At 49.7% G+C, this 22,984-nt stretch overlaps 1 long non-coding RNA gene across 4 annotated transcripts in view; it reads right to left on the bottom strand.

The window, feature by feature from the left end:
* LOC128083061 (uncharacterized) overlaps positions 1-22,984 on the bottom strand; it is a 46,397-nt gene that overhangs the window by 21,659 nt on the left and 1,754 nt on the right. For 2 of the 4 annotated variants that reach the window (XR_008207944.1, XR_008207941.1), the window contains exons 1-4: positions 7,282-7,638; positions 5,459-5,505; positions 1,042-1,161; positions 393-481 (exon numbers count right to left, since the gene is read on the bottom strand). This is a non-coding gene — a long non-coding RNA (uncharacterized LOC128083061). Of the gene's footprint in view, positions 1-392; positions 482-1,041; positions 1,162-5,458; positions 5,506-7,281; positions 7,639-22,984 lie in introns of those variants that run through there. The other 2 variants (XR_008207942.1, XR_008207943.1) reach the window with 2 other exon arrangements.

Raw genomic sequence — 22,984 nt, 5'->3', positions numbered from 1 at the left:
CAGGAGGAGATGGCTACTGCTGTCTCCTCCAGCCTTGTGCTGCCTGCAGTGCCCAAGGTCTGCATCAGGGCTGGGACCAACACATCTCTGAGCCTCACAGGCCATGAAAACACACATGCTAAACAAACAAGATCTCAAGTCTGGGCCTAAATTTTAGTCCAATATGCAGTATGAACAAAAGCAGTGACCCAGTACAGTACTGGGTTCCCTGAGCTATCTTGAATTTTGCAGGATGAGTGCAAGGCACGACCTAGCCCAGCTGAAATGCTTGTCCAAGAGGGTCTATCATGGCCGCAGCCTACAAGAGCATCTGAAGTAACCAGGATTCCTCCTGCCTGACAAGTTGGATGTGTTCCCAACCAACAGAACATCCCAGGAGGAGTACTACGCACCTCGCTCACCAACACCCAATTTTCTCCATCCTTGCATTGTCCTTCTTATTAGCAGAACCATCTAGAGCAGGACTCTGGGTTTTGGAGGCCTAATTGATGAGAAAAAATGAACGTAATTCATCAGAACTTTCTTTACGTGGAATAATTATCTTCATCCTACAGTTGTTTATGGGGTCTTTAACTCTTCCCTTTCTACAGGGGGGTTTCTGAAATCTATTTTATTAGGGGAAAAAGATTTGAGTGTATTAGGCAAAGTGCCAGTAGCCATGGCAACCTCGGATTTTTCCATCTTCATTACAAGTTCAAGTAAAACCTTCATATAAAATCTAAATGAAAGGGTACATTATAAGTCCATTTTGAAATGTTTGCCTGGAAGTAAAACTTTGGACTGCATCCTTTTTTCTCCGCTGAACATTCTGGTTCTATGCGGAACACATTTTTCAAGTCAGATTTTTGTTTTCTTTCAAATTTTATTCCGTTTGCTCATACAGGGTGGGTCGTCTAGTGGTTAGAGCAAGGCATCAAGGCAACTGGTTTCCAGTCTCAGTCTGTTCCTGATCGGTCAGGGAGCGTTCCCAATTTTATCCAGGTGATTTGGGCAAATCCCACCAGCCCTAAAAATCCTTTTTTTGATTATTTTCTTACTTACCAGTATAACAATGATGATAATGACTACCGACCTATGGTGCACCAGGATTCACTCAACGTTGGCCAAGTACTCTGTCCTCAGAAGAGTGGATCTTCTCTCCCACTGCATTTTCTCCTCGGTCTGGAAGACAGATGGAAAGGTTAAGGAGAGGTAGAGGTTAGAGGATGACATGAATTGTCTGTTTTCTTGGCAAATATTTGATTGGGAAATACGCAATTGGACTGCTTGGTCTAAATATGAACACATTGTTGTTCCAGGAGATTCTTGTCATACTTAGACAATACCTCGGTGCCACCTGAGTGGATTAATTCTTGCACTGTGTCATCTTAGAGGGCTCTGGTTTCATTCAGTCATGGGAGGAGGCAAATTCTGCAGCTGCCTTTCATTTCTGGGCACTGCCTCACCTGGGGCCAGAAAGCCACAACCATTTCAAGGACTTCCTTCCCAAACAGTCCCCATGCTGCTCGCAGCCAGCAGCTCCTCTGGGACTCAACTGGGAGATATCTCCTCCTCAGCCTCTGCCTGGTCTTTGCAATGCAGCTCATGCTTGCGCAGAGCAGCCCAAAGTCTATGCAGTGCTCACAGTGGGCAGCTGTGGGCAGCTGCAGCCCCAGAAGATCCACATGCATAGTTTAGAGCACATTTCCAGGCAGCTGCTATGATTGTTGGTGGCCAAGGGGAGCAGGGAGCGAGAGGGCAACATGCGATGCTGATCACAGAGAGCTGCCCACAGCACATGGAGCAGCACCAAGCAGGAGCAGCCATTCCCTGCACCCCTCACCAGGCAGGGATGGGGTGCAATCCCTTCATGCTTTTCATCCTCTCTAATGATGTAAGAAAACGTTTTCCAGATTCGCCATTAGGCTGAAAGGAGACCCTTCTCCTGTTGGATCTCATTTCCCACTGCACCATTACAGCCCCAGCTCCAACCTGCTGCCTCCTCTCAGAACTCGGGGCAGGGAGGAGGGGGTTACACATGGCACGGGGCTTTTGCTTTTTTTGATACATCCTTCCTTCCGCTCTTCACAATCAATTAGTGGGCAAAGACTTCCGAAAAGCTCCTTCCTCCCTAACCTTTCGCAGCCTGTTGCGATAATGACTCTGGAGAGCTCGACCTGGGCCTTTGCATGGGGTTCGTTACCATCCCGGGGCAGCGGAAGGTGACCTTCATCCCTCCCTCCTCTTCCTTTCCTACCCCCACAGCTCAGGCAAGGACTCGCTCTTCACCCCCCCCTCCTTCCCCAGCAGATGAGGGCTCTGGTGTCATTCCTGCAGTGCAGAGCCGGGGGGGCAGCTGCAGGGATGTCACAGAGCCCAAGGGGTGGAGGGGCTGCCCTGAAAAATAATGATTGTAATTATGCATACCTGAATCAAGACATCAAGAGATGGAGGGAAAAGGGGTCTTTCTGGTTTTAATTTGTCATTTCTTTCCCCCTCTCCCGCAAGGCAAGCTGCTTTCCAGAAACCAGGCTGCTGCAGCCTCCCCCCTCCCAGCACAGCCCGTAACTGCAGCGATGCGGTTTGCCAGCAGCACCAGGGTTGTTTGGTCCCTCCGTGACACAGACACGCAGGTAGCACGTACCCGCAGAAGTTTTCCCTGGCACCTGCAGCTGCTTTCACAGCCCATCTGCCCAGGGACAGTGCTGCAGGCTTTCCAGGCACAATCTGTACCGAAGCATCCCTGTGCTGTGGGGCTCTGTGGATGAGCATGGGGTCAGTGCTATCCCACTTGGCACTTATCCTGGAGATGTGCACAAGGTCTTCCTGCAGCCCTGACAGCTGTCTCCACACCTGGTAAAACCCCTTTCCCAGCTCACTGCCATCACCACCCACCTCATCTGATAGGAATGCCGTGGCTTGCAGCATCCCGCTCCCCAGAGCCACAGACCCTCCGTGCCTCTAAGTGACAGTCCCAACTCATGCCACTGTCACCACAGAGGAACTTTCCTTTACTGTTTTCCTCTCACCAGCAGCAGGACAGATGAGCAAAGCACCGCTGCGCAGCAGAACTGCAGACCTGGACATGGAGATGCAGCAAAAGCAGAAAAACAGCTGCTAAACCCCATGAGCTGGCAGTGTTTCAGTCCTCAAGCAACCCATTAAATGCAACACTTTAAAACTCTCAACGTAATATAGTCACAGCTGCAGCCATGCAGTTACTTCTGCAAGAGCAAAGTGATCTCTTAGGGAAAAAAAAAGAGCATTTCTTTATAGCAATGGCCAAACCATCACCTGCACCTGGGGAGTGTGAGCAGTACCTGTGCAGCCCCTCTGTGGCTCAGCATTGCCCCATTTGCACCCACACGCTGCTTGCTGCGAGGGCTGCATGCAACCAAAGCAGGGTTTTGCATAATCAAAACCATCCCAGCCAAATGCAGCAGAGAGCAACTGGAACCACTTTGAGGTGAGAAGCCTATTACTGAGTTATAAACCTCTCCCATCCTCCGCTTCTCATAGGGCCAGATAGGAAAATAATAACTCAAGCCCATGTGGTGAGATGGAGAGAGAATACAGTGTCTCCAGGTAACAAGTATTTGCTTCTCTATTGTTCTAGCCGTAAAATGGATTTATTAAAAAAGAAAGTCTGATTTCATTTGAATTAAATGTAAATGTGCCCTGCTGGGTGTTGCTTAACGCCTTGTAAGCTACGAAGTCACAGCTGACTGCATGCAACACAGTAGGCCCAAAGCTCAAAGGAGCATCCCAGAGTTATTGGCAGCAATAGCTCAGCACTGATTTACTTGGGGAGCCCAAATTCTATCGTCCTTTTGAGGAAGAAACCCCATATTCCAGCACCTCTGGGGATTACACCCCAAATTGAGCAACTGTGGGAGTGACACTTCAAATGCAGCATCTATGGAGGACCCCAAACCCAACATCCTTTTTGGAGAAGGAGCCCCAAATTCCATCACTTTTGGAGATTCCCTCCCAAAATCCAACACCTATGGGGGTGACGCTCCAAATCCAGCTCCAGTAAGGTCCCCCCAGATCCTACATCCATGGGGGATCCTAAATCCAGCACCCTTTTGAGTGAAGGTTTGGCACCCAGTGCCTGTGCACACTGATCCACCTGCACAAGCACCCATGGGTGGGGGTGCTGTCCCTGCTCTCCTGGGCATCAGCTCTGTGCAGTGAGGATGACAGGCAGAATGGAGCTTTTAAGAAGCTGCCACAACACAAAGCCACTTTCCCTTGCTACCTCTATTTTGGCCAATTTCCCTTATTCTTTCTCTTATCACTCTTACTACCTTGGCCCAAAGGGGGAAGCTCATCCTGTAGCTGGAGCTGAGCAGTGCCTGGGAAGCAGACCCAGGAACACACTGCCTTCCTTCAGCAGATTCCCCAAACCCAGGTGAGAGCTGCAGATTTCTGCACTCTGCACACTGTTAGCTCTGCCAGGACGGCTCCATCAGCCTCTAACTCTGCTCAGGCAAAACGCTGGATGCACAGAGCTCCCCTTCCTATCATCACGGGGATGAAACACCCACATTTTAATCACTGCCGATCCCTAACGAAGGGACATGGCTGTTCTTGAGCAGAGCTGCCCAGATGAGGACAAAAAGCCCTTCACCATGTGGACCACAGCACTCAGGATCTGCGTTTTCCTGCTTCCCCATCCTTGAAATCTCAGCTCGGACCACTGGCAGCAGAGGGGAGAATCGAGAGACAAGCAGAGGACACGCTTCCCACTGCTCTGCCCCCTCCCTCACCCAGCATCCAATAAAGATGATTGAATTACATGTCCTTTCCTCCCATTGAAATCACCGCGCAACCGCTCGAATATTAGAGCTCAGGAAATCAGGCACGACAACTTCCCTCGTGAAACCTAAGAAGGCAGAGCAGGGGTCTGGAACGGCCGGCCTGCGAGCGCGGGCTGCTCTAATTAAGAAATCACCCCGCTGAGCAGAACCTAATCTAAATAAAATAGAAAAAGGAACTCGGCTCCAAGCGACGCCTCGCGCTCCCCTGCCCGGCTCCCCAAAGCACGGCCAGCTTTTCCCTCCCGCTCCTCCTCGGAGGGCGAGGTAGGAGCACACAGAGCCCTGTGTGTGCTTGGAGTGGCCAAGGTCCAAAGGAAAAACACCCTGGCCGACCAACTAGCCATCCACGGCGAAAGGCTGCCATGGTTTTTTTTGCTGGTGGTAGTGGTGATTTGTTATGCTTACAGTCCCACTCACCCCAACAGACCACACGTCCTGGACGCAACGCATCTCCCCCACATCCCCACCTCCTGCAGCCCCACGGCTCCTCTCCCCTCTCCCATCCAGGACTGCAGAAGCCTCCCAGCCCATCAGCACTCCCCAGTGCTGTGAATTTACCACGGGAATCTCTGCTCAGACGTTCAGGCACAGAAAGATTTATAGCGATAAACAGAGCGGCACAGACGGTCCCGTGTATGTTTTAAAAAAGCACTTACCTGCTTAGAAGGGAAAGTGCTCCTACTTGAAGGTTTCCTGGCCAGACCTGAAAAGTAAATCAAACAAACACTATTTGCATTTATCCATAACTCCCAGCAGATTGTTGTTCTAGGGGCTTTCAGTGGAGCTAATCTGCCTTGTGCCATTGGAGGGCCTGATAACACCAGAATGGGACAAGACCAGAGCACCCAACTGACACCTCGAGCCCACGTCTGTAGTGCAGCACCTGCAAAGCAATCTCATGTATGCAGAACGCTACCCTGAAGGCCATCTCCTTTCCTCCTTCATATGGCTTGATGAAGACAAGCATAGAATATCATATCACGGAATCACAGAATGGGTTGGAAGGGATCTCCCAGCCCTCCCCAGCCACCTCCTGCCATGGGCTGGGTGCTCCCCCAGCTCAGACTGCCCAGAGGATCTGTGGGAATGGGCACCCACAGCTCTGCCAACGCCTCGCAACCTCTGAGCTAAAGATGTCCACCTAACATCCAATTTATAGATGCAAGTGCAGGGAAGGGCTGCCATTCCCATCACATCATTTAACCTCTGAGAGCACCACAGGGCCAGGAGGAGCCCTCCCAGCCCCCTGCTTGTCCCCAGGCCTCCAAAGCACTGCAGCGTGCTCCCAGATGTCTTCTTTTCACACTTTATTTCAAACAATAAACCTTTTTCTCCATAACTTGGCTCAAGCATTAACACTCCCACTGCAGTTTCCTTTATGACAGCCTCAGGCTGCCTGGCAGCCCCCCCCCACACCACCTAGCCCAACCCATAGCACCCCCAGCCCTCTCCCAGCATTGCCCACTCATGTCATTTCCCTGTTCTCCAGTGGAAAATATAAAACAAATCCACTGAGGCTGTAAGGTGTCAGGTAAGGCAAGGCAAAGTGCCAGCAGCTGCTCCAGAACTGCCCCCCCCCTCCCCCTCCCCAACACCCCAAACACAAGTAAAGGTGCTCAGAGACAATGCTGCAATTTCTGCCCTCCCCATTTCTCCTGCATGTGATCCCCAAAACAATTGTGATACACTGCACTCAGGAAGCAGCACCAAGCAGATAACAGATTCCTGCCCCGAAGAGCTCACAGCCTGAATAGATTCTATGCACAGGAGTGTGATGACAGACTATTTCTCAGCTTAATGCTGCATGTGAGATTTCATCAGATATGGTGTTAGAGATGCCCTTTACATCTGCTTCTCTTTCTCTTCTTTTTTTTTTTTAATAAAGCCAACAGGAGGCTTTTCCCTAACAGCTTCCAATGACAGCCCCACACTCCCCCTCATCACGACTGGGAGCATCCACAACCAGCATCGTTCTTGTCACAGAGATGGGAAACTGAGGCACAGAAATGGGAAACTGAGGCACAGAGACAACCTACATGGCTTGCCAAAGGCAAAAATATCCATGTTGCAGAAACAGATATCCCAAAGAAACACAGCTTTGAGAGGCATTATCACGGGCTAGATGCCAAGATGTGTCAGAAGAGAAGAGAAAAGGCATTCCAAATCTAGCAGGAAATATTTAACAAATCCTGATGTCCCCGATGCTCGCATCAACTTAAAATCTTAGCTAAACACTGGGCAGTGCCAGGGGATGCTCAGGCATCACCATGTCCCCCCAGTGCCTCCTGCACCAGGACAGAGCACCTGCAGGGAGCCGTCCTGCTGCTGAGACCCCATCCAGCCACCCCAACAAGTCCAGCTCTCAGCAGCAAAAGTCTTGATTTGTTTCCCACTTCAGGCTGGAGAAAGACAGTGCTAAGAGCCTTTTGCACTAGGAGAGATGCTGTACATGTACACACATAAACAGGCATATACGTACCTACGCATCCAGGTGTTTGTGCAAAGAAAGCCATTCCGACATCTGCAGCAGGTGCGTGGCCAAAACACAGCTCACACCCAGTTCAGCCCGAAGAACAAAGCTGCAGAAAGCCCCCGAGCTTCCCCCTCCCCACTGTCCTTCCTTGTCTGTGCATTCTCCAGCAGCATCCTCAGCATCCCCGTGCAGCAGCGGGACAAGCTGGCTGCACAGTAAGGCAGTGAGCTTGGAGTGCGCTCCCCTCTCATCTCCCACACTGCTCTGTTCGCACGCTGCTGCCCCGTGTCAGGAGGCAGGGGATGGAGGAGAGGATGGGAGCCCAAGGACACCCTTTCTTAAGCCCCATTCATAGTGCAGGCACGGCGTAACAGCCCGGCAATTGTTCTCTCAAATGTCACCTTCCCATGTAGGGCACTGCGCTGACAAAAACCTCTTATGGGCATGTGTGGGAGGGAGGATTCTTTATTATTTTTCTAAGCATTACATCCTTTTAACAAACACCTCCAGACAAATCCCTCCGTGCACAGATGGATTCTTCCCTCTTTCACCCAGCTCTTCCTCCTCTCCCCCCTCTGCTTTCCCTTTCTCTCCTTCTCCCTTCCCTGCTCCCTGCAGGAACAAGCTGCCTCTGTCTGTGCATTCCTGCCAGCCCTGCTTGCTGCCTGCGCCCGAGTCTGCGTTGGGGGGTGGGGAGGCAAGAAAAAGCAGCGCCCAGTGACTGTTGTGCCATCAGCTTAATACCTGAGCAGGGAAAACAAAGGTGCTTCAGAGAAGCAACATCGATGCCGTGCCCCTGCCCCCAGCTTGGAGAAACTCAGAGATAACGAGGGCTGAAAGAAAGGCATGAGCATAATTAAAGCTACCGGAGCGATTCCTGGAGGTATTGCAGCTGCTGATAGCCCAGAGGGTAATACACTCCTGGTATTATCACATCCACTGGCACAAAGGGACGGGTGCTGGATTTGGGGTTTAAAGTTCTTTGGTGCAATGATTTTGGCAGGGGTAGAAAAAGTTCTCGGGAAGGGTTCAGATGGGACCAGGATGGGTCCCCCCATGCTGGGATGAGGGTCCCTGCTGACACAGCCACCCCAAGCCCTGCTCCGCACCATCCGACACCATGGGCTGCCCCATGCCAGCTCCGAGCTGAACCCACCCAGTGTGATGCTCCGCTGGGTGAGGGCACTGTTAATGCCACCACTACTGCCAGCCCTGCTTGCCCACAGTGTCACCACTGCTGATGCAATAGCGCAGAGAAAGCTGGGAACAAAGCACAACAGGTGCAAGGGATTAATGACCCGGACGATCCCTTTGTTCACATGAAACAACTTCAGGCTCCCAGCTGCTGAAGTCCAGGGTTGGGCTCTGCATCTCCATGCGCTGCCAAATCAAAATCCCAACAACTGAATCAAGCCCATTGATTCCCAAAGCCATCCCTGCCTGCAGCAGCATCACAGGTCAGGATGTTTGCACCAGAGCCACGAGTATCATCTGTAGGGTTCAACTGCTCTCCTGCAGAACTGCTCTCAGCCCCATGCCAGTGCCTATCCACATCCCAGCACTCACTGTGTGTGCTCAGGTGAGACGAGCCACACACTGTAACAGAGCTGACCTCACATGCCAGTTTTGGGGTCTTTCCCTACCAGTGCTCCCAATGCCCCACATCACTTCATCAGTCTGAATTTGCTAGAATTTGCAGGATTTTGCACCCAGGTGGGTTCTGAGGAGAGAAAAGCACTCAAGGGAGCAAATGTAAATGCTGAAATAAGTGTGCTGCTTGGGCTGGGGGGCACAAAGCTGGAGAATTGTGCAGTCCCCATAGGGCAAAGAAGGCAAGAAAACAGAATCGAGACAGCATGGATGTTGAGTTTTCCTGGGAAATCACAGAGGTGACTGCAAAGAGTTTTGCACCCTGGTCTGTTGTTAGATAGAGCCAACTTCCATCCTATCTCAGTTGCATAATGTAATTAATAGTAATCTAAGCTCTGCTGTTATGCAAGAAATCTGGGGGCACTTTCTGTTCCAGTTTCATCTCACCACAATCACTGTGGATGCACATCGGAGCTAACGCCGCTTTCCTGCTCTGCACTCAGTGTTAACCTCATTAAGCAAAAGCATAAAGTCTGCCCTGTTTGTTTATTCCACATGATAAAACCAGGATATTACTCACTGCGATAACACAGGTTAATTTTCAGTGAAGCCTCTCTTGGCAAACTTTTAATACAATGAATAACACCCCTATCAGATCCGAGATAAAGGGCTGTCCCGTCGTAACCTCATTTCAGCCTTTGGCCCAGTAAAGCTACACTTCAAGGTGCTGTAATTATGTTCCGCTGCTTTTGTTCTTAATTGTTACCCATAAGAAAACAAAGCATAAAACTGAATGAGCTCAACGTTGTTTAGAGCGAGCTGGGGGTGAGTTGTGTGATGCTGGGTGCCATCCAAGGACACCCAACTGATTGACAAACACTGTATGGTTATTTTTGCTGGGAAGAAGGGTCTGCCCAGAGCTGGTGTAGGTCCAGCAGGACAGACAGACAGACAGGAACCTGCAGGGAACCCGGGGTCAAACCGTTCTCACAGCACTCCCTGTAATGAGCCCAGACTGGGGGCATTGGGTGAAGCACAGACTGTATGCAGCCCACCGAGGAAAGAAACAGCCACAGGACCCACTGGCAATGGGTTGTTTTAAAATTAGAAGAGCGTTTGAGAAAGCTGTTGGAGGAATGCATTCTGCAAGCCAACCTTCCTTCTCTTTTAATATCGAGGACAGCAGCAGCACAAACTTACACAAGAGATGGCACGAGGCACACCGTTAGGGCAGGGAAGCCTTCCTGAGGTGTCAGAGCCACGATAAGTCCTGTTTAAACTTTACCTGGAGCTGAGCACTGAGTGTCAACACACACTGCCCAGGCAAGCATCCAAGCGGGGGCATAAATCACAGCCCAGACACATCCAGGCGCTGCGTAACGCCACGATTCCCACCGGAGCAGGACTTTCCCAGCAGGTTGCCCGCAGCCAGGTCGCTCCCCTCAGACATTTATTTGTACAAGGAACCCATCTGTGTGCATTATTTTTGTGTTTGTTTTCCCTGGTAGGCACAACGGCAGCGCTAGGCAGGGTACAGGCTGTCCCCGCAGCATCCGTGGGCGCTGCTGAGATTGAAGCTGCTGTTTGCTGTTCCTCCCACCCCATTCCCTACCAGCAGCTTGGGAAGTGGCCGCAAAATGCAAACAGGAGGAGAGCAGGAGCAGCTCCTATTGCCCCAAGTAGGAATGGAGCTGGAAGGGCTGGTGGGGGCTAATTTGGGGGTTTCATTCTCCACACGAAGGGGCACAGCAGGGATGTGCTCCTCCTTTGGGAACTCATTAAATAACCCCAAACACTGCCACTGTCTAAAGCCACCATCACAGCACAGCGTCACCTACAAGAGCGCCGCCCAGCACAACGCAACACGACAACAAACACATCTGGAGGTCATTCCCTGCAGCAGTGGCACCGTTTGCTTTCCCAAATGGGTTTTGCAATGGCTGCACCAACACCATCACCCTGCAGCCCTCAGTCCCCTCTGTCAGCATCCAGATATGCTACAATATGAACAGCATCCAGGCTGTGAGCTCAGTGAGCTCCGGATCAGCTCTTTGAGTGACGTAACTCATAATTAAAAACCCATGTCAATATCCTAAGAATTTCTTTTTCCCCAGATTGGGCAAAAGGAAGGTTAAAAAACACCATCTGTCATGGTGATTTATTTTCATATTTCTCCTTCCCTCGTTAAAGAGAAGCGGGCAGGGGAGAATGTTCATTTGAAGCTTGCAACATGTTTTATTAATTGATGGCAAATAATCCTAAGATAAAGTGCACAATAAATTCCTTAATGAGAACATATGGCAGGGAAAATTGATAGGAGGGAGCCTTTGAAGGTTTCCGCGTGAGCACAGTTACAACAAAAGGAGCAGGCAAAGTCTGGCAAGGAGGAGCTAACGTGCTAAAATCAGAGACAGCGGGGACATGGGACAGCCAAGCTGTGCCCACAGCATCCCTGTCCCTCCCCAGACAACACCAATGCCCAACAGCTGCTTCAGGCTCTGTCCTGCCAGGGGCTGCCTAGCCTGAGCCAGCAGGCAGTGCTCTAAAGAACATCAGCAGCTGTCTGGTGTGAAGTATCACATCTTGGACACGAATCAGTAAATAGAAACCAGCTCCCAGGATAAGGCTGACACCAAAGCATCCACACCAACACAAAACACAGGACTTTTCCAGGGTTGAGGTGCCTTAAGAGCAGCCCCCAGACTACCTTCAGCATCTCCGCTCTAATACTCTTGGAGGGCAGATGCACGAAGCAGCAATGTCATCAGCTCCAGTGCTGCAGGGTTGGAGACAACGTACACCCTATGCTGCAAGCAAGAGGTGACTCCAGTCTTCAGAGAACAGCTGCTTTTTAATTAAATCGCTCATTAAGTAGAAATAAAGGAATGAGAATGGGTTCACATGGATAAACAGATCATTCCAGACCAGGATGTATTTCAGGCTTAGAAACAAAATTACTTTTCAGTGGCATGTGAAAAGGAGGGCTTCCATTTTCCATTTTCCAACAACCAGCTCTGCAGAAGGTGACAAAGCTCTGATCTTTGATTCCAACAGAGGCATCATTCCCTACCCACCCACCTGCAGCCCAGAGATTCCTCTCACTCCTCCCTTTCCCTGCTCACAGAGCACACACGGCACATGGAGATCCCTCAGCATTGTCCTCGGGAGCAAAGTCCTCCACCAGAGCCCCAGAGTTGGCAGCATTCCTGTTCCCACCCAACATGCCAGCACCAGCTCCTGCAAAACAGACTCCAAATTGGCCCATCTGCTTCCAAAAAGCTCATGTGAATACTGTTCTGCACTTGGATAAATGTCCATTTCCAAAAGGGGATGCTGAGATCCAGCAGCCCAAACCCTGGGCAACAAAGCCTTGCTATGGGATGGGAGCCACAAGCTGAATATTCAGGTCACCAAAGCAAACATGATGGAGAGCCTTTGAGAAAGGAAACTTTGGGAAAGGGCTGTTCAGAATATGCCTTGTTCCTATTTGTTCAACAACGAGGAATCCACCTTTGAAATACAAATATTCCATTGAACACAGAGAGAGCAGGTAGCAGGATGCAGGTTTTCAAGCAAGATCCTCACATCTTTTCCTGGCTTGACCTTCCCCAGGCTCCACCCCACTTCCAGTGCACGCTTAGGACAGAAGCACCATCAAAAGCGAAACATCTCACTAAAAAAAGAAAACCACACCAATATTTTTCATTGTTTGTTAAGCTAGGCTAAAGGTACTTTCCCTTATTGGCAGGCATGTCAAAGAAGAAACCATAAATCCTACCTAATTTTAAGGAAGCGGAGCTCTGTGAAGTAAATGGCAATGCAGCATGCAGCCCTGTCATCTTTGGTTACTGTCCCCATCAGTAGCCCAGCCAAAGGGAGCCCCTGGGGGCCAACAACTCGACCCACGCCAAACTGAAATTAATTTGTGACTTTAGAGCTTCAGGCAGACTAGGAAATATGACAGATTTAATTTTTTGCAGACCTGCAATGACTAACCACTTTCTCTTTACAGTCACAGGCAGAAACCTGCAGAAAATGCTTTGCCCATCTGCTCTTTCCCCACAGAGCAGCACAATAGCTGGAACTCCTCCTGTCTGTCTCGAAGCTGCTGGCAGGTCTTTCCAAATTGCATCACATGGAGCCAAGGCACCACTACCAGTTCCATTTTCTCAAGAGATAAGGATCCTCGGGATTTGTGTGCACCCTTCATCAAAGCCATTTTGAGCCCCTCAGAGAGTGCTTTTCTTACATGATTTTGTAGAATAACAGAATGGTGTAGGTTGGAAGGGATCTTAAAGATCATCCAGTTTCAAGCCCTGCCATGGGCTGGGTGCTCCCCACAAGCTCAGGCTGCCCAGGGCCACATCCATGGCCATGGGCACCTCCAGGGAACCTCTGGGGACTCTCTAAGAGGTGGTTCTCATCTGGGGCATGGTGTGCAGCTGGCCCTGTTCCACCTGGCCTTGTGTTTGGGCACCAACCTACAGCAAGATGACTCCAGGTGCTTGGGTGTCCCAGAGCCCAGCACTGCTACATGAACACAATCATCAAAACCAGCTTGAGCCGCAGGCAAGATTTCACCACTGCAAGCAGCATCTCTAGCCTCACTTTTGTCCCGACCGTCTCCAAACACCAAACTGGTTTCTTTACGGCAGATTTTCGGACCACGTTTCTCCAAAGCAGGCACCAACCCCACCCCATGTGCTCAGCATTCTGCTGTGCATCGGTGCTGCATCCCCCCTCAGCCCTCAGCCATCCCCCTCCAGATGTTCCGGGTAGGCGACTGGGAGTGGAATCTGACTCCAGAGGAAGGGATTTCAGACCTGATTTAGCAGTTTACCTCCAACGTTTGTCCTGAATTTTTACGGAGTGGTTCGAAGTCAAGCTGAGAAGTTTCTCAAGCCCCTGGCCAAGGCAGGGGCTGCGCAGTGCCAGCGCCCACCCTGTACCTCCCCACAGATTCTAGGAACTTCACCCGAGCAAAGCAGGAATTTTTCAGCATCCTCCCTACCTCGCCCTGTGCTTTTTGGCTGGGGTCGTGCAGCGCCGTTTGGCCTGTGCCTGCAGCCAGGTGCCAAGGTATATATGTACGTACCCATCAAAATGAGTGGAGCTGCTGAATTAAGTCCTGGAGCAAAAGCTGGTAGGACAATAAAACCCATTGATGGTGGAACGGAGGCCAGGTCTCCATCGTTCCATGCCGCAGCCCCCACAGCAGAACCCTCTTGGGCTGAGCCATCTGAGCAAACTCAATGGACAGGGCTCAGCTGCCAGCTCTCTGTGGGTTGAAGTCTTTCCCTGGGGCCCTACCCCCAAGCTCACAGTCCAAACCCATGTTGGATGGAAGAGGGAGCCCGCATGCAGACAACATCCTCCCAGTGGCTCAGCCCTTGTAAATGGAGACTGGGCATGGCAGGAAAATCCGACATGGCTATTGACATACCAGATGGCTACATGGCAAGGAATAAGTATGAAAAAAAAAAAACCAAGAAAACAACAACAACAAAAAAAACCAACCCAAGATAAAACAGACACTAGGATGTCCTTTTGCAGTTGCTCTCTGACCGTAACAACAAGTTAAACACTAGTTATGATGCAAACAGCCAGTAACCTACTGCTGGAAGCTTGTGGAATGAGCTGCCCACTGTGCAGTGATAGCAGCAGCTCAGGTAGATGTGGGCAAGGCAGCACAAGGACCTGATTGGCTGTGGGTTGCAAACCACAGGCTGAGCCATTGATGCTGGCCATCTGCATGTGAAAAAGCAAACATACAAATAAAAGTTGCTGTGAATGGCAGAAAATGATGCTGGAGAATGCTCCCACTGGCTTGGCTCCTCTTTAGCCCTGGAAGCTGAGCTGTGCTGCAGCCAAGCACGGCCTGAGCCAGCCTGAATCCCACCTCTGCTCCCAGTGTGCAGTCTGGGCTGCAAACCCTCTCCCACCCACACTTGTGAGAACAAGAGAGAGGCTGTATGCTAGCAGTCCTGAAAAATTATTAATAAAAATATCAATCAGTGGTCAGAGGGTGATTTTAAAATTATTATTATTATTGTACGGTTTTGAATGGCACAAACCCTCCAGTATTGCAAAAACCTGTTGAATGCAGATTGGCAAATGGTGGAGTTTGCTTTCTGCAGAGAGACTCACGCTCAACGGGCACCAAAGAGGCTGCTGGCAGCCTGCACCAGGGCAGACCCCCCCCCGACATCTCCCACATGCATGCAGTGGCTCTCACTCACCCTCACACTGTTTGCTGGACCTGAACAACTCCAGATGAGCCAAGGGATGTGCTGGGTGCCCAAGTTGAAAGCTGCCATATAGAAAAAAGCAACCTTATCTTCTCTTACTCTTGCCTGTATTTCTGAAGGACAGTTGTGCAATTTCTCTGTCACAGAATCACACAGTCATTGAATAATTAAGATTGGAAAAGACCTCTAGGATCACCAAGTCCAACCCCAACCCCAGGGACAGTTACACGGATCTGTCAATCTGAGAACTTCATTATTAGGACAAACTGACACTTTGGGAAAGGACAGAACTCCTCAAGAATTGAGCTCTGTGACAGAAAGCTGTCAGGAAGAGGAAGGGAGCCAATGGAAGTGGGGACTGCGAAAGGAACATGGAAAAGGTCTCATGGTTAGTGAGCTTGGTGGGGATAGATTGGGGTTGGACTTGATCATCTTAGAGGTCTTTTCCAACCTTAATGATTCTATGATCACACCAAACCCCACTACTGCAAGCAAACCCTACTGATCACCTGCTACCTGCAGATCTCAGTCATGCAATTCATCCTCTTGAAGATCATCATAACTTAAAAAAAAAAGGACAAGACAGGTGGCACACCCTTAACTAGAGATACTGTCGTGATGGTTGAATGCTGGCCTGGAGCCAACCTGAAAGTTCAGGAGGAAGGGATTTAGGAGCTGATCTCCAAATTGCGCAACTGGTCCCATGCACAAACAGGGACTTGCCCAAAGTCCCACATTCAAGATTTTGAAGTCAGATCTTGATCTGAATTTGGTGGCTTGGGCCAATTTCAAGAATCACAAATTACCTCCATTTATTATTATTATTAATAAAAAAGCTTTACTTTATGCAGGAGCTCTGAGGTTCATTGTGATATGCAGACAAGTGGTTAGAGCAGGGGCAAGGCATGCAGCTGACGCAAGCAGGTGAGATTTGCATTGTCTGCAGCAATGGGGCCAAGCCCTGCCTGCACTGATGTGGGAAGGTGCATTGCAGGTCCACCACAAGCATCATGACCAGGGTTAGGATTAGAGTTGCTCCCAGCTCAGCACTGGCCACCAGCCTCCATGGAAGGCATTTCAGCAGGCAGGAGCTGGGAATGTCAGGCTCCAAATCAGCTCCACGCAAGCCACACTAACTAAAGACTGCACACAGCAACTTTGTTGAGCTTGAAAAAGTTTTGTGAATAGGGTTTTCTAATTCTTGTACCATGTCTGTTTTGGAGTTTGTTTAGTGGAATAACCGACGCTGCAAAAGAAACTTCCACCTGCAAAAGAACTGATGAGGGCTAGAGCCTGGAGAGGATGCCTTGGAGCATCTCCTCCCAGCTGGCTGCCAGCAGATTCCCAAGAGCCTTTAGGCTGCACATCTTCACAGCCACAAACCCCTCTGTGCTCACCAGGAGCACACCCAGAAAAGCAAAGCTGCTGGCTGCACGGTAGGCACAGAGCTCCGGGTTTTGCTGCTTTCCATGCAATGCAAATTCTACCCCGTGATCTTGGATGTGCACAGATGGGTCACTGCTAGCAGATCAGCCAGCTGCAAACTGAGACCACTGCACCAACCGATCCTGTTCCTCAACAGCATTTGCAAATGAGTGCTCATTTCCTGCTTGCTGGATGTGCTCATGGGCACTTTGTCCCTTTAAATCATTGCCCACAGCCACCAGTGCAAAACACTGAGCAGCACTCGCTGCAGGTGCTCAATGGCATCAGATTCAAGGAGTGGATAATTAGTATTGAAAGGTGTGATTGCAGCCAAGCAGGCTGGCTAATCAGCTACTGATTTCACCCTAATGTCCCAGATCACTTAGAAATTTAATCTGCAAGTGGCGGGGAGGGATAGAGGAGCAGTAACTGAAATTACTGTGGAAATGCAGTATCCCTTTCTAAACGCTGCACAATTACAGCAGTGACTTGGTTACCTCCAATTCATCCAGCCAAGGCCAAGTTCACAAACACAGAAATCTTGGATGCATTTTTTTTCCTCCAGTCCTTCTCTGCACCAGGTCAAACAGGGACCTCCCACCCATCCCAGGGTATTGGCAGTTGAGTTGGGGAAAAGATTCTGGGTCATTTTGATATCTCTACCTCACTTAAATCATAATGCAGAAATGCCTGCTCTCTGTTCCAGCACCAGCACAGACCCATCCCACCTGCATGCACATGGCTGCACCAAACCTGTTCCACTGAGAACAAGGAAGCAGAGAATCACATGGAAGTAGAAGGAAATTAAGCAAAAGGAAATAGGAGGAGGACTCAGCGTGGAAATATTTAATCACAGATCACCAGACCTGTGCATTTTGGAAGGCCATTAGAGTGGCTGTGTAAGAGCAGCCTCCCGCTGAACATGGCACAAGGAGGGCATGGGCACTTTGGCAAAGTGCTGTGCATTCTCTCTGGCCAATTTTGTCCAGCTCTGCAAAGTCAGGCACAAGATGTTCAAAGTTAATCAGCATCTGGAGCTGATGGGGAACTGATTCCCCCCAGACCGCCCTAAAAATGATGATATTTGGCTCAAGAGTCACATCCAGGCAGAGGTCCCCTCTAGTCTCACACTCCCAGCTCTTGCATTCACAAATGCTGTGTGACCAGTCAAACTGGATTGGATTTTCTTCAGGGGATTTTTTTCCTATCGCAAAATACAAACCCTCCTACTGCAGCAACACAGAAAGAAAAAAATAAAAATAAAAATGTGGGTGTTATCTGTGTGGTTTCAGGTGCTCTGGGAGACCTCAGATTTGTCACTTTCTGCTAGGAAAGATTTGCTCTCCAAAGGAGCAGTGATGCAGTGGCACAGCTGCCCAAGGATGTCACCATCCCCAGAGGTATTCCAGAACAGTGGGGATGTGGCACTGAGGGATGTGGTGATGGCCATGATGGGGATGGGTTGGAGTTGGGCTTGGGAATCTTAGCGGTCTTCTCCAATCTCAACGATTCTCTGGTTCTTGAGGGCTGATTCTCATTTCCAAGGGGCACACCTTGGTGTGATTTGGAGTGGATCTGGACCTGAAAACTACTCTTGGAGCCACTTGAAGCAAATGATAAGCTCAGAGCACAGTAAATGACCAAACAAGTTGTGCGGGCAGCAGAAAATAAGAGCTGCATCCCACAGCTTGCCCTCAACCGTGCGGATTCTCTGAGGACTCACACAGGTGAAGCTCACGTTACCATTCTTTTTCTCAGCAACGTATGGCATCGTACCTCCACACACCCCCAAAGAACTGATACCTTTGGCACTGTCAAAACCTCACACCCACTTTCTGTGCTCTCTGTGAGCCCAGGCTGCAGCGCACAGCCCCGAGGCCAAGCGGGACCCAGGCAGAGGATCCAAACCTCCCTTTGTTCCCAAACTTGGCTCATTCACTCTTCCTCCCCTCCCTCCACCCCTTTTCTTTTTCTTTCCTTTTTCTTTTCTTTTTTCTCTCTTTTTTTTTTTTTTAAAGTAACAATACATCCTTTCAGGCATTGCCAAAGCCCTACTCAAGCCCACTTCGATAAGACCTGGCAGGAAAGGTAACTGCCATCAATATTTTGGTGAATGTTAACCACCTGAGGACAGCCTGGGCGGGGGATCCCAACGGGCGGCTGCGAGCACCTGGGCTATGTTGGAAAACACCACATGAAAAGTCCTCTCCCTCCCAGATCCCCCCCAGGATTCCCAGGACACGCTCTCCAGCATAAGTGGCTGTAAAGGCAGTGCTGAGCCAGGACAGTGTGCTCCACTTGGAGGTATGTTTTCGTGATGCTTCTTTTGCGGCCTTTTCATTTACTCCGCTAAAATATTATTCTTCAGCCAGAGTTTATTTTGGATAAGTGCGGCTCCAAAGCCCAACTTTTGGAGGCCCTAAATTCTCCATCGTGGGATTCCGAATTAAATGTTAAAAAAGAAAAAATCCCTCTTAGAAATGGGGGATGTCTTTTGGTCGGGGTCTCCCAGACAGCGCTGCCATCGCCAGAGCTGCACAGCAGCGCTTTGTCTCTGTCCTGCAGGAGCACCTGTCCTCATCCCTGCCTTCAAAGTCAAAAATCGCTCCTTGTGTTATGAGTAGGAACTCAGGATTACGATAAAGAGCGGTTTCAGCCTGACAGCAAATTAAAGTGCAAGCCAAGGTATATATACACCATTCGGAGACGTATTTATAAGAGGTTTTTTTCCCCTAAAACCAGAAAAATATAACGATATTCTGTCGTGGAGTCTGAGACTTTCTGTGTTATTATTAAGACATAGCAAACATTTCTAGGTAAAAAGCTGCGAGCTGGATGGCGTTCTTCTCAGAATAAGCTTTCCCCACTTAGCAGCAGGATGAATTTTTTCTCGTGTTCGTGCAAAAAAAGTATGCTTTTTTGCCAAGCTAAATGGCCAGCGCATATTTCTCATCTGTCACAGATAGGAGAGACAGGTAGGCAGAAAAACCAGCGTTCCCTGCTCTCCCAATTGCTGTTTTTCTATCGTAGTCTGCTTCGCTGACATAATTTTAATGTGATGAGTGTTATGCTGTGTTTTCTTTTAACTGTAAGCTACGGCCCTTCCTTCGGGTTTGGAAGGTGAATAAAGCAAATGAAAACAGAAGGGAAATGGAATAAGTTATCAACGTTGAACAAAAGCAAATTCGACAAAGTAATTGCTGTTTATGGAGTAAACAGCGATGCTGAGATAAATCAGCACACCCCACTCCTCTCTCTGGCTCTGGGATAGGTATTAAAAACCAGCGCTGGATTTTGTGCCTTTGGGGCAGCCCTGCAGATCCCACCCCGACCCTTTAGCGCTATTATTATGCAGGGAAATGCTGTAAATTATCAGCATGGGGCAAAACAGGGAGGAAACAGGCAAAGAGGAAGAGCTCCGAGCCGCGTGCATCCCGCCAGCCCTTCGAGCAGCTTCAAAATGCCTTCAGATTGGTTTCCCATTGGCAAAGGAGCCCATGAGCTGCCCAGGGCCACATCCCCCTCTTCCAGGACAGAGCACCCTCAGCACCAACAGAAAAACAATGTCCTATGTGAGGGTTAGCAAAGTGCTCGCTGCTTGCTCCTGCCCCTCATTGCTGGGCACATCCAACAGGGCAAGCATGTGCCCAAAACTGGGCACTTGGAACCTGGTTTTGGTGTCTCCTTGTCCAAAGGCAGAGCAGGGAGGGAGCGGTGACGGGCACAAAACCATTGGGGAATGAGAGCACGGTGTCCCCAGCCCGCCCATGGGGAACCACAACGTGGGCAGCAAAAGGGGGAAACTCATTGAAATTCTCAGACATGGCCAAAGATTTATGTTATATGTGAAATAAAATATTTATATAGCGCTCAGGCACACAGCTACGCACTTGGCATAGGGGAGGAACAGCAAGACACAGGCGTATTTTCGGTATATGCGAGTGCATGCATACGTGAGTCTGTGTTTAGATAGATACATATATTTAAAACAAATCCCTGTTTATTGCTCAGCAGAGAAAACTGCCATTTTTTTACATAAATAACCCCAATGCAAATAAACTCCCCACCCTGAGCAAACTCAACGCGATCCCGTCGCAGATTTCTCTATTTTTCAAATAAATCATCGTTCCACCCCAACATGGAACTGGCAGCTTGGATTTCCAAATCACTCAGGAGCAGTGCTGGGATGGGAGCTGGAAGCAGCCCAAACAAACAACTTTACAAGTTCCAGAAGCCGGGTGCCCCCATCCCCACCGCCCCCTCTTTTCTCTCCTTTCGGGAGGGGTGGGCGCTGGCCCATAGGAAACCAGTGACCCAGGGACATCTGCAAGCGATTAGGATGCAGACTTCAGGTAGCTCCCAGAAACACGTGCTGTCCACATTACACCCTCCAAGTATATTTCCACAACTTTACTTCTCCAAATAAACAGTCGGGCTCTCCCTGCATTAGCAAGGAGCTGCACAAACAGGTAAAGAGAATGGCAGTTTTATTCCCCCTTCCAATTCTGATGGATTTCTTGTAAGCTGTTGCCGGGCTGCGTAATTCGAACTATTGCTTGGAAAACATAATAGGGCCGGTTTAAAATTACTGCCATGTATTTATCTGTATGTGACTGAAACATGGTGTACAATTTGCACAGCGCGTTAACGAACAGCCGCTTAAGGGAGCGAGTGGTGCCAAGCTCAAATAAACTTAAAAAATAGATGCATTAACCAGAATCCACCAGGATTTATGGCTGGGTTGGGAGCATTCCTTTTAATTTCTATAATCGGGTTTTCTGTCTTTCAAAGCAAACTTTCTTTCAACTGCTTTAAGAGAGGGGGTCTTGGGGATGCCATGCTGAGGACACCGCGGCTCTGTGGCTGCGGATGGACCCAGGAGGACACTGAGCACAGACAGCAGTGACAGCGGCTGTGATCTGGGACACTGCTCCTTTATGGGAAGAAAAGGGAAAAACAGAGGGAGAAGACAATGCTGATCACTCACAGCCACCGTTTGCCCAGGGTCATTTGTCCTTTACAGGAGAATTCGGTGCTGCTGTAAATGAAAGCTGCACCTTTAGTGCTCGTTATACCTGAGCTTTGAGTTCTGGCTTTGATCGCTTCACCCAAAGTCGTTCAAACCAGACTGAATTATCTCAGCATCCAGTTGGGGACTGTGAACAGAGCTACTGGGGTGGAGGGGGGGAGAGCCCAGTGCCCCCCACAGGGACCAGAGCTGGGGCACAGCCGCTCCTTGGAGCCCCAAAACATGGCAAACCCACAGCATTCAATAGCAATACCCAAATGGGGATGAAGGCTTGCATGCAAGATAAAGGCACATCTTGAGAAGAAATAACAATAACAATAATAACAACAAAAACTGTCCTCAACAAGAAGAAACACTCAGCACTTTTTGCGTGTTTCCATTCCCCTCTAACCGAGCCTGATAAATTTTCCATTTGCCGACATTTGCGGAGCCTGGAGACAAGCGCTGCGAGCAAATAAATAAATAAGCAAGAAACACATTGCTTTCATCTCCAGAAATGAGCACTTGTGAGGCACAACTCTGTGCACGGTGCTTTCTGGCTGCAGCAGAAGGAGAACACCACGGTGGGGTTCTGCGTGCTCACATGGGAGCCAAGGAGCATTAACCTCATCCCGCACTGCCCTGTGCTCAGCTCTGGGCTCCAAAAGGAGGGAAGAAATCCCCACTTTCCCCTTCCTTTTCTCAGATTGTCACACTTTGAGCATTTTCCAGAGGAAAAAGCGTTTCTCTGATCCAAAAGCCTTCAGCATTTTCCCCAGTGCTGCTTCATGGCCTCAATGAAGGTGCAGTGATTTCACAGCCACAGCAGACAGAGGTGGGCAAACAACCACTGCCACCCAATTCCTTCCATAGAAATAATCACAAACGCTTCCCTGAAGCCCTGAGATTCTCCACTCCTGTCTTTCGAAATTCTTTTGCTTTATCCAATCCACCGGGGCAGCCAGATGGGATTTTCGGGCACGAATTATAAAGGCTGTAAAAGCAAATATCTTCAGGCACTCAGTGCAAAATTTTACACACCAAGAAGAGGGGAACCCAGCCTGAGCTGCAGCTCACCCAAACCTGGTCTGGTGTTCAATCACAGCACGGCGTTGCCTGCAGCTCAGCCCGGAGCAGCTGTGCATTACTGGGACAGATTTCTAAGCACTGAAAACAAGAACGCAAACGCACCACGTCAAGCAATTCCGAGCTACACCTGCAAAATGAATTGATAATTTCACCACCAATTTGCTAAAGCCCTTCGTTCAGTACAATGACCTCCTGATGAGGACACCCCAACCCCTGCCCGAGAAATGCTTGGGAAATTCAAAGCTTGGTGAGTGCTGTGTCAAATGGCACTGAGTGCCACCAGGCAGGGCTGTGCCACCCACCCGTGGCCTGGGGCTGTGTTGTTCTCCCCCAGCTGCAGCTTTTGTAA

The sequence above is a fragment of the Tympanuchus pallidicinctus genome, unplaced genomic scaffold, assembly GCF_026119805.1.
Source record: "Tympanuchus pallidicinctus isolate F22 unplaced genomic scaffold, pur_lepc_1.0 scaffold23, whole genome shotgun sequence".
In the NCBI taxonomy this organism is placed as follows: Eukaryota; Metazoa; Chordata; class Aves; order Galliformes; family Phasianidae; genus Tympanuchus; species Tympanuchus pallidicinctus.
This window is presented reverse-complemented; position numbering and strand designations above follow the sequence as displayed.